The 18,991-nt window shown below is 37.6% G+C and overlaps 1 protein-coding gene across 17 annotated transcripts in view; it reads left to right on the top strand.

Moving 5' to 3' along the window:
- WDPCP (WD repeat containing planar cell polarity effector) overlaps nt 1-18,991 on the top strand; it is a 148,748-nt gene that overhangs the window by 18,082 nt on the left and 111,675 nt on the right. Inside the window, exon 1 of one of the 17 annotated variants that reach the window (XM_068186417.1) lies at nt 11,321-11,344. The exons of the other annotated variants lie outside the window; for them this stretch is intronic. The gene's annotated coding sequence lies outside the window, so the exon portion shown is untranslated. Of the gene's footprint in view, nt 1-11,320; nt 11,345-18,991 lie in introns of those variants that run through there. 17 annotated transcript variants of the gene reach the window in all.

The raw sequence follows: 18,991 nt of genomic DNA on the forward strand, positions 1-18,991 counted from the left end.
ATTACATGTCTCTGAATGCAGTTTAAGGGATCCCTGGGCAAGGGGCAAGTCAGACCTGAAAAAGGAAAAGTGTTCTTGCTCCCTAGAAATGAATTTGGACATTTACCTATTTTCTCAAGGTAATATTTGTCTTTTAAAAGCAGCACCTAACTTTTTCTTTTTGTAGTCTTTCCGTTTCTTCTGGAATGTTCATTCTTAAATACCTCATAATTTTCCTTGCCTGTTGAAGTTTCAAGAACTCTGCTAACTATATTTTCTTTGTCAGCGGTGTTTCTTTCCCTATAACTGTTTTTGCTTAGAACTTGTCTTGAATTCAGACACATTTTCCAAGAGCTCAGTTATTGTTGTTTTACCATGGATAAGATTGACAGCCTGCAGTTCTTTACCATAATTATTGTGTGAATTGTCCTGTAAGCTGGAGTTTTCTGTGTTTTGGAAGGGCGGGGATGTGTGTTAGTACCTCTTCTGCTTGTTCTTTGGGTTTGATGTATTTGAAACTATCACAGACCAGAATTTATTGTGCTGGTGTTAATGATGCAAGCTGAGAAATCAGCCTGTCTTGTTTTGTGACTGTGGCTTTCAAGGCTTTTAAGTGTTTTTAAGGGCAATTCTGTGTTGCAAAGAAGAAAAAATAGCAATTACCTTGTAACGAGCACTGGGATCTCACCTCTCTGTTTGCACTGACCATGAGTTACCACATGCATGGCTCTGGGAGATGGGGAATTACCAGCAAAATCCCAGCGGTGGCTGCTGTGGAAGAACACAAGTACATAGGACCAATGTAACACATTTATGAATTATTTCCTTTTAATCCAAAGCAAATGTCACAAGTTTCATAAGTTCATAAGTTTTTTTTTCTTTTCTCGAGTAGCATGAGGTAACTCAGGTTGAGCAAAAACCTGGGCCTGGAGCAGAAAATTGCAAAGTCCCTTACAATATGATAAACTTTTTCTTTCTATTTTTTGCCACATAAATTCTAAACACTCTTGTCTGCTTAGGATTATCTCGATAACAAATAAGCTGTACAGTTCTTGGGCATCTTTTTTTTTTTCAATGCTATTTTCTTGTACCTCACTTGCTTTATGCAGCCCCTCTGTCACTCCAGTGAGAGAATGACCATGATTATTTTAACAAAGGTTCTAAACTTGGTAAGGGTAGACTCCACTACGCTTAAGGTAGGAGCTGCCATTTATTATGAGTCCCTCATTTGGAACATCCTCTTCTGGACATTGCTGATGAAGTACAATCCTAATTCTTTAGTATCATGAGCCACCAAGACAGTCTTTGTTCTCCCAGTATTGCCGTCTGTGAAGCCTTCCCAAACATAGTGCTATGCCTCTTCCAACAAAGTGGATTTTTGGGGGGCTTTCCCCACTTTCTATCTGCCTTCACAATCTTTTCTCCCTCTTTCTGTGCATGATTAGTGAGACAAAGGAAGATTCGAGCCTTATGCAGAGGGAGTCAGTTGGACTGGAAGTGAGAAGTGACATTTGCATTTACAGTGTGTATTTAGTGGCTTGGGATGACATCCTGGAAGTTTCCCATCTCAGCATGTTTGCTGGCATATGTACTGAGTTTGCTTTAAAAAATGGTAATAAAATAAAACTTCTTTATGCAGGTCTTTTCACTTCAGGTAAATTTTGGTGACATCTATATTTTTACTCTTGTTTTGGTGACAACAGTGTTAATATCAATGTCATTAATATCAAGGCTTACTGGATATTGGTTATATTGGAATAAATTTTAAAGTTATCTTTTTGTTTGGAATAATTTCTATTTAAGTTGCATAAAAGTCAGTCTTTGTTGTAACTTGGAGACAGAAAAAATATATTAAGACATCTTTGAACAGACTTTCTGATGTAGGGCCGGCTATGTCAGTTTATGATTAGATGAAGTGCCATAGATTTATTGATGGGACTGTTAAGAGGAGTATTGTTATGGCAACATTGAATTTAAACTTTTATCTCTTTGTTCTCATTGGGCAAAAATTATTGTAGCAGATTTGAGAATGGGAATTTCACCCCACGATTTTGTTTTATATAAATATAAAAGCATGCAGGTGTTTACAGGCAAGCAAAGGGCGCTCCATATAAAACGTGGGTTTATGAGAGACATATCAAGAACTGCGTAGTATGAACGGGTGCTTTGAGGCTTAAACTATAACCAAGCAAAAATGTGCAGCCTTCCCCTTTTGTCTATAATAGGGTTGACATTGGGAACCATGATCCCTTTGATCTTTACATAAAACAGATGAAAATGCATAAATTGCGTCTAATCAGAGATGAATTAAAGGAAAATAGCCTCCCGGAGGACAAAGCACCCCAGGCACCCATCAACAGCCTTAGCAAATGACAGACCTGGAGGAGACTTCAAAGCTGCAAGCACAACTGCCAGTGAAATCCACCAAGAATCAAGATGCCATTAAAAAAAAAAAATTAAAAAATTCACAGTTTACAAGTGCCCAGAACTCTCTTTAAGAAGTGGCAGAAACACACTACATGGACTTGCTTTTTAAGCCACTAAATGTTCTCTTAGGAGACTTGATAACGGCAATACTTGCTTGTTTAATTTAGTCCAAAAGTGTGCTCAGACATGACAAACATTGGTAATTTTAGTGTCAGGTAGGGTTTATTCCATTTGAGTGGCATATTGTTTAGAAGCTGAAGTATATGTTTTAGTGGAAGCAGATCAGACCTTTATTGTAATTGCTTCCTTGGTTGTCATCTTTATTTGTCCCTCTGAACATAAGCACGGTTAACATGCCTCAAATTGCAGGAGAAGGAGGGAATGGAAATATCAGGTTTGGTTTTGGAAGGGAGGGAAGGAAGATTTGAGGCAATAATTTTATTATGAGCATTTTCTCTCTGTGGAACAAAGAATAACTTTATTCCAAGTTAAATCAGAATTCAGATCCTCTTCTAGCTCAGGTAACTCATTTAGACATTATTTAGATATTAATATCAGTAATGTTGAATATAATAAATAGGCTTGAATAAGGATTATTAATTGCTGTTTTGTTTCAAGAGGTAACCTAAACATAAAATTTTACATTTTTGTTAGCATTCTGTTTCTGAGAAGATACCAAAACTTAAAGTTTTTAAAGATAGAGACTAACCACAATTTTATGGAGTACAGAATTTCCACTTTTGACAAAGACTGATGTAGTCCCAACAATATAAATATTGTTTTAGGAAGGATTTTCCTTGCTACCAGTTGTATACTTTGCTGATTCATTTTGTACAGCATAACATCTATATCCAAGCCACATAAATTTGAGAGTGATTTAGTGGCATAGAAAGAACAAATGACATTTCCAAATATGTAACTGACAATGAAATCACTCAGTAGGCTGAATGATTTGCTGTAGGTGAGATCGGAAAGGTTGCCTGATTCATTTTGTAGGAACTTATTTGCAGTTGCTTCTGACCTTAATTTCTATAACTGAAGTGTATTACGTCTACAGCTCTTGATTTTAGGAAGAAGCAAAAACGTTATGCCAGTCTGTTTAGGGATGAAGCTAGGAAAAATTACTGAGGACTTTCTTTCTCTTAACATTTTTAAAGGTTCTCCCCTTTCCTGAAGACAGTGATATCTCTGTTCCTTGGAGCAGACACTTTAAATAGGTTTTGAAAAATTGGACTTTGTCTGTAGCTTGTGAGACCTTCACCATTTAGCTTTCCAGAGCTTGCATCTTCAGTGAATGCACTTGTCTCCCTTTTGGGCCACTGGCCCACCTGCACATGAATGAGCAGAAATTGACTCCTGGCACAGCAGATATAGCTGGATTTTCTTCACCAACACTGATCCTGACTGATCTTATCAATAGCTGCACTGAAATGGCAGAAGACTATAAGGAAGTCTGCCTTGTTCTGTCAGGTGGGATGAGAGCTACAAAGAGAAGAAAGTGAAGTCTGAAAATGAAGAAAAATGTCTTGAATAAAACTTGATGGCCTGTAGCAGTGCAGAGCAAGAGCCTCTCTGATGCTGGACTTTTTCCCAGCACAAAAAAAGAGGTTTTTGCCACAGCTGATACAGAAAACTGTCCCCTTTCCCTTAGTTTTTGCTCGGTCTCTGCCTAACTGCAAAGCCTCCTCTTATACTGAGTCATATTGCATTAACTGATCAGCATATAAAGCCTGAAAACAAAGTCAATCATTCTTTCCTTTCATGAGTCCCTGGAAGATTTTTGCACATAATATGCTTCAGCACTGCTGTTTGTATCTCCTGTCTTAAACTTTTTATTATTTTGGATCCTTTGAATTAGACAGGGCCTTATGTTGGGACTCCCATCTGTGTCATAGCTTGGCAAAGAGAAATCTCAGTTCACCCTGAGAGAAAGTGGGTGGTGGAACACAGCAATAATGTTTGCATTCTATAGGATATCAAGTGGCACGGCTACAAATTGCTACTGCAAGGCAACACAACAGTTTAACAGGCTTTTTTGTTTTTTAAGAAGGAGCTCATTTTCTTAAATCCCCTTGTGAATGCAAAGGAATTGTTACTATTTCTTTCATGTTTGCTATGTAAATCTACATGGAAAGGAAGGATCATGTGTGACGATCTGCATTAAGCAATCAGCGTGATGGATTCATCAAACTCTCAGCAATAATTTCAGGCTCCCCTTAAGGTGGATTGTATGTGTTAATCAGCCAGTGATGCCAAATGCTGCTACTTCTAAACTGGGCTTACAGGGGCATAAAGTGCCTCAGGGATCTGATGCACAGTCTGGGACAATTTACCATGGGATGATTGTTGTGATTCTTGTGCTGCCTCTGCTTTGGGAACAATTCAGTTGCTTATGTAGCAGGTCCACAGGGTACAGTTGACAAATGGAGGAACACTGAAATTGGTGCAAGTGCACCATTGGCACTGAGCTGTACCTTGCATCAGTGCAGGACTCTGAAATCCCAATTTCACAAGCAGCTTAGCCATTCTGCAACAGGGTGAGAACCCCTTTGATGCCAAGGAGAAGAGAATTAGGGGTACAAATGATATTAAGCTATTGCATTTGTCTGGTGATAATCTGCCCTGCTCAAGAACTGGCACACTGAACTAGAGCAGTTGTATCCTTTAGCCTTTCCTTCAATCTTTCAGCATTCACACTCAAAGCAATGTAGACAAGGAATAAACTATTTAAAGCTTTAAGTACTGCAATGCTTGGCTGTACAGAGAAGTCTGGTTCATGTTCTAGAAGCCTGTTCATGTTCTCCCTCCAGAAATGAAACAAAGGTATTTTTAAAGGAATTTATGTACAGGATTTCCCTACCTGCACGGAAAACGGGGTTTGTGCGACTGGGATTTTTCTGCTTATAAAGGACCCAAACAAAACATTCTCAGAAACTTTTAAACTTCTTCAGATCTAATAAATTTGTGTTGAACAGGAGTCATGGCTCTGACGTGCATGCAGACACAATTGCATTTTGCATGCAGTCAATGGCAGTTCTCTCTGATTATGATAATTTTATAAAGAGTATGTATTCAGTTTTTCTGCTGTTCCATATTTACTTTAGTAATTGGGTAGCGGTAGTTTAATGTTAAAGGCCTTCATCCTGGCAGGGACGGGATGTGTAGTGACTGCTATGCTTCCGGGTTTCATTCTAGAAGCCCAGTCTTTAACAGCTTTTAGTATATCTGCTTGTAAAAATAACCTTCTTCTTCTTTTTCTTCATCATTGTTCGTCATCATCATCAACTTGGTTTAGAATTTGTCACCTTTATGGCCTTCCTTTCAGTCTACAGAGATGGAGTTATCATGTGGCCTTCTGTTACTTTATGCCTAAATTTGCCTTTTGATTTCCATCTGACACAGTATGCCTCATTTTTCAGGGCTGTGACCAAGCAATGCAGTGAATTTTAATTTTCAGATTCCCTACAATCCCATTTTATTCAGAAAGGACAAAGATGTTTGTCAGAGTCTGCAGTTTGTTCACTCCTTTGCCTCCAGTGGCTGAACAGAAAACTATAACCATTGATAACCATGACCCCTGATAACCATTGCTCTGTCCCCAGCCTTTTCTTCAGAGAGAAAAAAAGACTAGAAAAAGCTGCTGTTTACCTGCCTATAACTCAGTGCAAGGTATTTGGGGCATGCCAAGGTGCTGCTGCTGATTTGGCCTCCCAGAGGAGTTGGCAGAGGGAAGGTTGTTCCCCTCCTGAGCGTATGGAGAACAGAGAACGGGCAGAACAGAAGGGCAAAGCCTGCAAGCATGGCTCAATCTGTGAGGACCATGTCACTGTGAGATGCCTCTCATTGTTCCAGCCTCTGCTGCTTATAAAAACAAGTTGAATCATCCCAGATTACAGTCTGGAATATTAATGTAAACTATGACTGGTTGGAGTTACTTTTAATATGCCAGGCTTGTGTTTGTTCAGCAACTCTTATGCATCAGCTGTGGTATTGGAGTGCAGGGGGCTGAAGAGTGGAATGATGAAGGAATGAGTACAGATGTCTCAGAGTAAACAACTGGTAGAAGATAGACCTGCTGGGTCACACTGTCCACTCAACAACTTCTGGTGTGCTGGGGAGAAACAGGACTGTTCCAGGCACATCCTGAGGTATCCTGTCCTGGTGGAGCTGTTGTGCCCAGCTGACTCCAGCTGAAAAAGCCTTGCCCATATCAGAGGTTCTCATTATATCTCTCCTGAGAATGCAGTTTTGGGAGTCATCTTTTTGGCAGCCCTGCCAGCTGACACAGCTCTCGTTCTGTCCTTGCATCACTAGCATAATTGCACTGGCAAACTGCTTGTAGGGTTGCTTGGTGTGCTGGTTCATGGAATTGAACTGGTTTTAAATTGAACACTTTCCTTTGCATGCCTTACAAACAGTTGTACCAGCATAGCTCAAGGAAGATCAGCAGCTTTGGCTTTTTTAAAGAGATCTGTTGTCAGAACCTTCACAATCCTGGAACTCCTTTGAAGGTATAATGCTAAAAATATTGGCAAAAGCTGTGCAGAAGCCTGCACAAGAAGGTCCTAGAAAACTGGTGTTTCCATGATATTGGTGACTCAAGGGGGATGTGTGACCATTATATCAGCAGCCTCAAGTACTGTGCAGTGAAATCCCTTGTAAATATCTGAGGAAATATTTAGGTATTTTTTGACAAAATTTACCTTTATAAATTCTGCCTTTATTTATATTGAGCAAATGTGACTTGAGTATAGCCAGCAATAAAAGATACAGCTGGGGTTTTTTCGTTGATGGTGGTGGTGGTTGGTTGTTTTTTTTTACATGAATTACATTAAGATGGTGAAGAAAATAGCAGGTGGAAGAGTAGAATAAGAAGGACTGCACCTGAAGCAAGGGTTAGGTTTGTGAAGAGGAGCATATGAGCTATAGGAGAACCATTAACAGTTTAGATTGTGAAAAGTTTATTATTCTGAATCCCAGAATCCAGTGTACATTGGACTAGGCCTTGGAATGATAGAATGCTGTTGTTGGAAATGAGGAGCCTGAAGAACATGGCACACAATGCCTTTAAGAGTGGGCTCAAAGGATTCAGTACTGCCAAGTCAGCATTGAGAAGAGAGACTGGAGCATCTTGAGTAGAAATGGAATTTTGTGGATGTTATTTACTAAAACTGATTTCTTTTACTGAGCAGTTGTGAACATCATGGTTGATTTTTCCCAAGAAAAGATCACAGGTTATTTTTTTAAGGTCCAGCCTAGGTATAGTAGTGAATGAGTTTCAAGGATAAAGATAAACACTATAAAATGTAAGCAACCAAACCTTTTTTTGGTGCAAAACTACCTCACTTTCCACTTCCAAAAAAGAAAAGCCAGCTTGGTGAGGACTTACTTGTGTTTTAGCTCACATAGATGAAGATTTGCAAAGTTATTCACAACTTTAAGTGGAGTTGTAAGATTAGCAAGGTGGTTTGCCACTTCTAAATGGCAAGGCTGCCACCCTGCCCATAACAATAAAAGGCTGGGCACTGGATGACACGTTTTACTAATACTATAATGTCTGCCTTTAATCTTTTAAGTAAACATTTTTTCAAGTCTTCTATTTTTGGATAATGGTTTAAGATACATATATGTGATTTCCATTTAACCAAGCAGGTAAATCCTGCTTTAGAGGCAATTTAATTGACTTTGACCCCCAAATAGCTCATCCATCAGGATATAAGCATTTATTTTATATGAAAAACAACCAGGGACTAAATTAAAAATATGCTCACAGAGGTTTTATTGTAGGTAATTTTGGGTATGAAGACACAAATTTGAACTGGCAGAAAATGAGATGTCTTGTTTGAAAGAAATAGTTATAGTGTATATTTCTATATTACAAAATAATAGAATAAATTTTTATTTACCATATTTGATATGTTTGTATTGAAATAAGTTTATTTTTCATCCACTGCGAGGGAAAGACATGAAGTTGAGGTCCGCGCAAGGACTGGAAATTGGTGTTTGAAACACAAGGTGGTGCCATTGTGTAAAGTTGTGCTTCTGTGGAGTTTCTGAAGGCAGTGAAGGTGAAAACAGTGTTTAAAAACTTAAGAGAAACGAGTGCAGAGAAGTTAGCAGTTTTAAATGAAAGATTTGTAGCACAGGATGAAGGCGAGTGTGCCTGCAGTTCTGGTTTTGTGATACGCAGAAGGAAAAGGGATCTCTCAGGAAAGAGCTGTGTGATAAATTCATGGTTTATTTTGACTTTAAGTCTGCTTGCAAGTGTTTTCCTTTTTTGGTTTCAAAGGGGGAGAGAGAACTTAACTCACAGTGTGAATCTAGGAACCATCTCCTAGCAGCTTTATATTGAGAATATATCAAAACAAGCTTCCCTTGTGTTACTTCAAATACACCCTAAAATGCCTTAGGATTAAAGCAATCATCTGTAATACAATATCTGTGGCTCATTGTTGATTGGCTCAAAACATGAAATACAGCTTTTTTTTTTTCTTGGAACAGTCAGTGTGTTTCCTTCATTGTCTGCTTTGCTAAAATTCTGCATTCCTTGTCTAATCCTGAGATATTAAAATAATTAAGTGAGATAGTCACAGTTTCACTAATGAAGCATAATTGAGCTTTGGAATACTTTGATATTAAAATTAAAAAGAAAACATAAAAATGGATTTGCTGAGCATGTGCACTTTATTCCTATATATTGCTCCCTGGTTTGGGCACTAACCGGGGAGCTGGCTTCCCTAAGGACATTTGGGCTGTCCTGCTAACAGTTTTTTTTGCCTGCAAATCTTTATCACAAAGTGTGTGCAGCTCTGCTTGTTGCATCTGTGAGAAGAGTTAGCTCTAACCAAAGTAATCATTATAACTTTCAGGTGTGAAAATTTGATTGCATCAATGTTTATTCTTTTAGGTAAAGTGGTCTAAAGAAAATCTAAGTTTTGCAATAGCCAATCAGATCTGGCTGCTGTATGCAAATGATACATTTTTAATTAGCTTGTTGGAAGAAATGTGTTTGACTTTATTCAGCAAACACTATAGAATGATTGTTCCTATTGAGTCAGATAAAATATTATTTAATGTGCTTTGTTTCTTAAACATATCAGGTCCTAATAACAATTTATGTGACCTAGAAAACACCAAAGAGTTGGCATCAATTTTCAAATTACTTCTTTCTTTCAGACCAAGAATCCTGTACTGTAATAATGTCTTACACACAGGGTTGCTTATTATAGATGTTGCATGCACTTTAACTGCTGTGCAAAGCACCTCTCCCATGTAATTACACAAACATATTCTTAATTAATGTGACTTGTGTTAGCGTGATCGAGCAATGGAATATTTTTTAGGTGTGTGTTTTGCAATCCTGAATGAAGGCTGACAGATGTGGAATGTAGTTCTCAATATCACACATCTCATGAAGAAATCCTTGGAAAGGACAAAGGCCAGGACAGCTGTGAGACTTCACAGTCATGAGCTACCTTTAAAAGTCCCCAGACGTGTACTGATGCAGGAATTGCAGTGTCCCAGGCTCTTCCTGATCCTTAAGGATCCAGATAAAAAGGTGTTGTCAGATATGAAGAGCACTTGGGGGAACCGGAATAGTTTGTTTACTCCATGTGGAGCAACTTGACTCTGTCAAAGTGAAATGCCTCTCTATAACTTCAGCATGCTGGAGTGATGTATTTTGTGTTCCCAGCTTTTGTAATTTAACCACGGGGTGTCCTGGAGGTAGGGCCTATCGTGCAATGTTGTGTTACTCAGTTCCATGCTGTGGATCAGTTGCTTTTTTTTTGCCTGTTTGTGCAATTCTTCATATGTCAATGCCTGTAATACTTGCAGATATTTTGGTATTGGGAATGAAGCTGGAAAATTTATGGTTCGTCTCCCCCGTCCATTAATTTTGCCATTCCATTTTGAACTGCTGTAAGACAGCACAGAGCATATGTCACAGATCATGATAATCATTAATGGAAATTAGATTGCACGTGTTTAGTCTTGTAGGGAGATGTTTTTGGGTCTGTGATTTAATAAAACTTTTGAAGTTATGGCCATACAGCTACTGAAGAAGTAGGAACAGGTGGATGAAGAGAGTAGTTCCTTCCCCAGGGTATTTATCAGAAGCTGCTTTCTTTGGTGAAGTGCTGCTTTTGGGATAGATCAGCTGGTTGCTGATGTACATGAAGAAGCAGTGTAATGATGCATAACTGGGATGACCAGTGGTGGAAGCAAAAATTCAGTGTAACATAGGACACTGACCATCTCTGAACTCACTCCAGTGAGTTGGGTAGACAGGGGAGTTCCTGGCAGTGCCAACAGGCATTTTGCCATTCCCATCTGAAGGCTCCCTCAGTTGCACACTAGTTGAATATTGGGAAACAGCTGTTGGGACTCTTGTGGAAATTTCTGATGCTTTTAGTGAGGAGGCTGCTGTGAAATGCAACAGCAGTGGGGATGTCTTATGGATAGAGTGCTCAACACTGTTAAGTGATATTGGGTAAGCAAAATTGCCTTTCCTGTCTCCCCTTCTCCCATTACCCTATGCAAACAAAAATCTTCATGGGAAAAAGTATTTTATAGAATGCCACAAGCAGACAGCATCAGGTGTGGACCAATATTCTTACGGCCTCCAGCTGATACTGCCCATAGGAGTAGGTCAGATGAGAACACGCCAGCAATTTAGTCACTATGGATAAATCTGTGCAAGGTGTCTTGACACTGCAGTATGTCTCGAGGCAGCTTCCAGGAGATGGTAAAGACTTGTGTTCCAAAAACCACTGGAGAAAAAAATTGAGACAACACTGCTGCTCTTTACCAGGATGGCATCCCTGTGGGGATGCAGCAGTGGAAAGGGAACACCAGCTGTGCACCACCGGGAAGGAAACGCCGGATGTGGCAGTAGGCGTGCCAAAGTCTTTGCCTTTTGTTTCCTCATGAGCTGAAGGTGTGAGAAAGATGTGGCTCCTGTAATGTCTGTGTTTCTCTTAGTAGTGAAAAGACACGTTCCTGGTTGTCTTTAAAGAGAGGTTTCAGCAGGTCTGCATAGTCTTGGAAGGTGCACAGGTATGGATGCAAGACCACTGCTCAGATGTGAAGCAGTGCAGTGAGTGACGGGCTGCCTGAAGGATAGGTAGGAACGTGTCTGTAAAACCAGGAAACCAATAAACGTGCTCTATAAAATGATTCCTTTTCATTTACAGTGACATAAAGCATCAAAAATTTAGCTCAATTAAAGTATGAGGACATCACTTCAGGGAGGTCAGCTTAAGTGCCCTATCTGTTTGAATGTCTTTTTTTAGACAAACCCTGTGTTCTGGTGATTGCCCTTCCTCATAGATGTATGGCTTCACTAGAGCCATACTCATTTGGCTGAGTTTTCCCATGACTGCTCAATAACAGTACAGAGGGAAACCCACAGAGAATTAATCCAGTCATGGTTGTGCTAATTTCCAAAGAAGCAACTGAAAATGAGGGGAGTTTGTAATAAATGCAATATAAAACCTGTTTACATGACTGATTCTCCTCCCCACCCCCACCGGTCTGACCTTACCTCATTCCAGATTTCCCAGTTCTAGCTGAAAGCATTTTTGTGAAGAATGCTACCAAGAAAATTCCCTTTTTTATCTTGGCTATGAAAGACTTGTATGAAAGACCTTTCAATGGAAAGGGGGATTCTGTCTAAATGGGTTGCTATTGAAAGAGGATTGGTTTATGGTCACATAGTTTGATATTCTTAGGAGGACTATACATTTAATCTTTGATCTAGAAATGATTTCAAGAGTCTGCTCATAAGCTAAAAGAATTTCTATCTAAATGTGCCATCTTCAACTCCAGGTATAACCAGAAGAATTATACTTTTTTTCTGAGTGAGTTTTCTCCAATATGGTTTCACTGGATAATTTCAGGGGGTTTCCTCTGTCTTAATTTAGCTGGTATATTATTTTCAGATAAAACAATTTGCACAGGCTCCATGTAAATGATTTTTTGGTTCTGTATTCAGGGAGGAAGTAGATTCTCTTCTTTGAGACTATAGTGGTAACACCAACACATTGTCACTGTTTCCAGGACAGATGCAGAAAATTGGGTATTATACGTGATGCATTCCAGTCTGATCTCCAAGAAGAGTCATTTTAAGGAAGGCAAGGTAAATCTTTTATGTATGAAAAGAGTATTACTGAAGATTTATTCCAAATTTTAGCAAGTGAATATGACTTGAAGCAGTTGTTTTGACACGTTTTTTTAAAGCTGTAGTGGAACTTGAAATTATGAGCTTAACTGGGAAAGTAAGCTTCTAAATTCATATTTTAAACATAGAAAGAGTATATACTTGCAAATGGGTATAGAAAAAATGATGGCAATATGTCCCACATCCCTGCTGATTTTGGTCCTAGAAGCCCTTCCCACCTTCATATTTTCATAGTCAAGGTAATAAACATTGTTCCCCATCTTTACACAGTGCCTCAGTCACTGCTTGCAGAGACTTCTGGTGCCCCAGTTGTATTTTGGGTTTTTGGTAGGTGTATAGGATAATTTCCAATTCTTTCAGACTATTGACTTTCCTTAATATTTATATCTTCAGAAATATAAGTGTAAATACATGCTGTTCTCAATGACAGTGAATGCTGTTCAATCACTGTTTGTTTAATGATGAGAAATTCCAACTCAGTCTATATATTATTTCTGTAAAATATGCAATTAACTGAAATCACCCTTCATGCAGTAAACATGCACTTTGGATAATCTGTTCAATGAGAATAATGGAGACATTACACCCATCCTGATATGTACAAGGTGATCCATGGGGGGAAAAGATACATGTGCATAAGTCAATTATTTGAGAATAGAGTCCTTAATTTCTTCAGGCTCTATAAAAAGAATTTTGGCATCTGTACATATTTATTTTAGAGATATAGGGGTAAATCTTCAGCACAGAGCATGGGGAGTTAACCATGGAACATTCATTAATGTTAATGGGATTTCTATGGCTAATTCCCCACACTGAAAATTTAGCCCAAAGAGATTTGAAAAGTGATGTTGAGAAGCAAGTTGGTTGGTTAGTCTCATTACTCTCATGTTATTAACTGCTGTATCTGCCACTGGCTCTGTATGAGCACTGAGATATTATACTTAACAGTTAATAATGAAGGGCTGTATGCTAAGTACGTATTCTAGTGTGGAGGTAAAATAGTGCAGTTATATGAGCAAATTTTGGATATTTTCATTGAAAAAACCCTGCAAAACCATAGACTAGAAGGGGAAAATACCTATTAAGGCATATTTTTATACAGCATAAATGGTTCACATTTCTAGTACAGCTTTAGCACCAAAAGGGTTTTTTATTTTCTTACATGGTGTTTTAGTATTGGGGTGCAACTTCAGAGCTGGCCAACTTGTGCAGGGGATTGGATCCACTGACTTCCCCATTCCTTCTAGCATAAATTATTTTAAGATTTAGACTTAGTATAGCATTTTTCTTAAAGCCAGTTAATTTTTTTTCTTTTGTAAAAGTGAATTGAAATAAGAGTGGAAATTCAGTTGCTGTTTGCCTTTAAATTTTGAAGAATGGTTGGAACCTGGGAGAACATAAAAAGCTATTTTATATACTAAATGGAGAATATTGTTTTAAAAGGAAATACAGGCTCTAATGAAAAAAGTTTATCAGATTCATGATGCTCTTTTTCTATGTTAAGGATGTGTAACAGACTGTAAGTGAAATGTGAACATGTGCGTGTGCACACACATATATTCACATTTTCTTTTTTTTTTTTTTTTTTTAATCTTAGCAGTTTCCCTTGCTTTTTAGGGAAACTATTAAATTTTTCTTCCAGTTGTGATTCACAGCAGTCAGGAGCCAGCCATTAGAGGGTGCTTCTGCACCAAGGAGCTCTCTTGCCTTGAAACCCAATTTACTTAACTTTAAGTATTTGTAGATTTAACAAGGAATCATTTTATATTTCCTAGAATTATCCATTTTCTTCTTTAATTTGCATTCCTTCCTAGACCACTATTCTTTGTATTCAGAGAATTAAGTTGCAGATAACTAAAGGTGATTGAGAGAGGGTGGAATGATTCAAAACAGCAAAATTATTACATTTCATAATTGTTACTGTAAAAACAAAAGAAAATATACATGGACCCCATGCAAGTGAAAAATGGGCTGGTCTCTTACCTAATTAATGACACACATAAGCCTCTGTACTTTATAGCACTTGCCACGTTATTACTGCCTTGTTTAGAAATACATTCGTTCATTATAACTCCACTGCATATATTTACAGCAAGAATAGTAAAATAGATGCAGTTTGCAAATTTCTGCCATTGCTAGTAAAGATTTAAAAATAAAACTCTTCAGTGCAATACAGCTGGGTTTTTTTTTTTCTTAGAATCATCATGATTCCTCATTCAGTAGCAAACTTAAAAATGCTGTGTCTCTGCTGTAAGAATGTGCAGGCAGCAGAGTAGGGAACAGGATTTATGGCCATTTGTCCTAGGAATACAAATTTAAAGCCTGCACTTCTGACCCAGGACATTGGTGCAAGGTTAGTGAAGGAGAATGGAAATAAAAAGATTTCTAAAAGAAAATTCTGCTGCTATGGAATCAGTTCCTAAATCTGATTGAATAAAAGCCATTAAAATTCAAAAGTGGAACATAGCACAAAGCATTACATCTCAGTTCTGTACCCAGGAACAGTCATGAGCACTCAGCAAAGAAATCTGCCACCTGCAAGTCATTGTTAAAGCCAGCCCATGGAGATGGTGATCCTGAAAATACTCCTCCTGGAGAAGTTGATACATCTTTGCACTAATTTTCTGATTCGAGGTAAGGATTTCTGATATCCAACAGCTTTTGAAAGCTGCCCATACTTTCAAAGACCACCTCAACTAAAATGTTGGTACACAGCTGGAGGAACTGGCGCAGAGCTTGGAAAGGAAAGGGATCAAAGCCTTCTTCAGGAGCTTCTTTAGGAGCCATATAGCCTCCTAAGCCTTAAAAAGGGTAGCCAAATGTCCCTTCAGGCATAAGTGTCCACATCTATATTGCACCAGTATATGCTGATATGCTCATAGTAGCATAATTACTCAAAGGGCTGCTAGTACTGCTGTCTCCAGTTCTCCATGTACAGCATGGAAATATCTTTTCTGAGATTGGGAGGACCTTTCTTCTCAAAAGGCAATGTTTACATTGCAAGAACACATGGAATTAAAACGGGTGAATCTTCCTGATGTCATATTCACTAACAACTTGGGAATTTAGTATTTGCATATATATTTAAGTAATGTGAATTTCAGCATCAGTGGGTGTGCTTTGTGAAGCTGACATACATTGTTGTATAACTAATTTAATTCTAATTCTTCCAAGAGATTACGTGATACTCATTAATGTTCCTTTTATCTGTTAAAAGGTTTACATTTTTGCTTTAGTGCCTGTACTGTCTAGTTCTGACTCATGTAAATTTTTTTTTAATTTGAGAGTGAAACCTAGGCAAAAGCAAAATATCTTTCTTTAGCATGGACTGAATTATTGGATACTGTGAATTACTGGATATTGGCTATCCTGTTCTTTCTATACAAAATTTGGACCTTCTGAATAAACACATTGGTAAATGGAAGCATGTGAGTGCTTTGAAGGTATTGGGCATTGAAGGTTATGTTGTATCATTTTAAAGGTGGTTGTTGATAGGTTTTCAAAAACATTTTTAGATGAGACTTATGAAAACAATATAAGATACTGAGGAAATCTGTAATGCAACAGTTTGTAATGTTTGCCCAGCAAACTTCAGCCCCAGTCTGATGTGTTTGGCACTATCCTTGTGCAAATCAGAATGGTATTGTACCTTGGAACAAAATATTGGTGTGCACACTCCTCCCATGAGGAGCTTGGACCAGTCGACCCAGGAGTAGTTTTTCTTCTGAGCTGAATGATAACTGGATGCAATTTTAAGTTAGAAACTCTTTGAAAATGAGCTATGTGGATTTTTCTGCAGATAGCATACTTGAGTAGCTGTTGTAAATCACTGGTTGAGTTCACAACCGGTATTTTAAAATTAGAACCAGGTAACAATGACTGATTAATTGAAAATGGAGTCCACCTAATCTTATACTTTTGTAAGTTAATTACACCTTCTGCTATTACGCTTTATCATTTTAACAGGATTGGTTCCTTCAGTAAATATTTCTTGAATTAACACGAGCTGCTTCATATGTTTTTTCCAGTAAGTACCATAAATCCATTAGTTAATGATGGGAGTAGAGCAAATAAACATTGTAATGAAAAGAAAGGATAGATGAACAAATATACTGGATACTCTAACTCGTGACTAAAGATAGTTAGGAGACACATATTTTATTTCTGTGTATCTCGTCTCCTTCAAGTCTGTCCACTAAAAAACACCCTCAATATACAGCTGAATTAGTAAGACAATAAGCCTGAAGCCAGAGAACGTATCACCAGTATTATCTGAAAATAAGGGGGAACCAATTCACATTTCTCCCCATAATTTGACTGTGTGTTGGGAAGATGCTGCACTCTAGCTGGTGGTTTCTTAAGAGCTGCCTAAAAATCCATTGAACGTTTCAATTTTCATTTAATACATAATACTTATGACTTCCACCACTACATTATTTTATAAAAGCTAAGATGAACTACTGGTTCATACCAGCCAGAATTCTCTTGCATACATGAGACTGGGGCTGGTGGTTGAAATTGCCTCTCCATCAGTATCAATATTTAGTATATCAAATAAATCTACTGTAATGTTCTGCTATTTCAGGCAGATGAAGTTAGTCATAAAGTAGCACCTAACAGTATTTATCCCATGGTGATAGTATTATTAGCAAGAGGAAAGTTTTCCTTAAAAGTGTTGGATGCTATCCATTATCTATGTGATCTCTTTGCAGATCCTAAAACTCGATTTCTCTTTACTATAAATACTCAAATGCATAGGAATGGTGCTGCAAGTTAGTAAATCTATTGCCATTATGTTGTAGGACAGCTTTGAGACCAAAACTGTTTTAAAGATTGGGCAAAGGCAAGTGCAGGGATCTGACTGACTGCTGGTCTTACTCGGCTCCCATAAGAGGTAAAATGAAGCTGATCTGAGCTTTTTGACCATTTTGGACCTATCTTTGCATTTTTAATGAGGTAGTTTTCTGAAACTAGCTGATTATTTACTACAGACTGATTATTTGCTACAGCCTGATTATTTTACTGCCGTGCTTTTCTCAAGAGTGGTAAAAGAGTTATAGTTCAGTATTAAAATCTGTGTATATTTTAGTTTATGTACAACCCACTGCTCAACAGTTTCATTGTAATTATGAAAATGCTTAAACAAATGCATTTTTTCTTCAAAGTTATTTTCCCTTTTGCATATCTGCATAATTAGAACACAACATAAACTATACTGTAACATTACAATCAGGAATTAATTATTGTAACATGAAATTTTCAATTTTTTTCTAACTGCAAAGGTGAGTATGGCTTAAAATTGAAAAAATACAGTCCTTTTCATAGAAACTTGTTTGAAGATCATAAAGGAGTACAAAAGAAGAAAAGCTTTTTGTTTGTGTTTGCAATCAAATCTTTCTTAAAAGGAAGTCTGACACACAGGCATTGTAGTTTTTTAAATATTACATTGAAGAAACCAAGATACAAGTCTCACTGGATTAACTAGAATTCAAGTATAGCAGAAAAAAAACCATTTAAAAATAAATGCTCACAAACAAGAATCTCAGTGAGCCTTGCAAAAGGCTATTCAAAGGTGATTTTCAAATATTAGTAAAGCTCAATTTGTTGCTTGCCTAATTTATTGCCTGCATATAATATAAAAAATAGGTCAACATAAAATAGCTACTGGAAATTATTTAAATTAAAAACATTCTAAAAAGGAATGCAAAAAACAACATCTAAAGATGTTGTAGATCTAAAAATAATCCGTTTGTTCTACTAAATTTATTCAACTCATACAATATACTCAGAAATACATTTCTGTTTTTTAGAGGCAGCTTGCAAATTTGCAAGTCTTATAAATTAAATCAATGTGTTTACCAATGTTCTTTAGAAAATTCTTGAAGCACATATTCGGTGAACATGCAGAGTATAAAATGTTAAAGGCCAGAGCTGTACAGTACAGCAAGAAATTAGTTGTTACAGCTCATAAATGGAAAATGAAATAGTTGTTTGTGCTGTATATCCAAGTGCTGCTCTTTACCTGACATCTGTACAGATCTGGTTAGTTGTGTGATAGCTAAATCTGAAATACTGCATAAAAATATAAAAGACTCTTATTTGCTTAGGTGCAAATATAGTTAAAATTCAGACTGAACTGTGGTTTAACCCATTGCTTTGGACTTAGTTGATGTTCTGATTCTGTTTATTTCACAGCAGCCCATGCTGCAAGGCAGCTGATGAGCTGAGATGCCAATGCATAGAGGCACAAATGGAAGGAAACAATATACATCTGCTGTCTGCAGCACTGCTGTTAACCCACACATTTCTATCATTCATTTTCAGTGAGAACTAGTGTTCTAAGTTCAGAGAACTGCCAGTATAAACTTCCCTGCAAACAGGAATTGCAACAATGGTAGGGCAGTG

Source organism: Anomalospiza imberbis, chromosome 3 (genome assembly GCF_031753505.1).
Source record: "Anomalospiza imberbis isolate Cuckoo-Finch-1a 21T00152 chromosome 3, ASM3175350v1, whole genome shotgun sequence".
Classification (NCBI taxonomy): Eukaryota; Metazoa; Chordata; class Aves; order Passeriformes; family Viduidae; genus Anomalospiza; species Anomalospiza imberbis.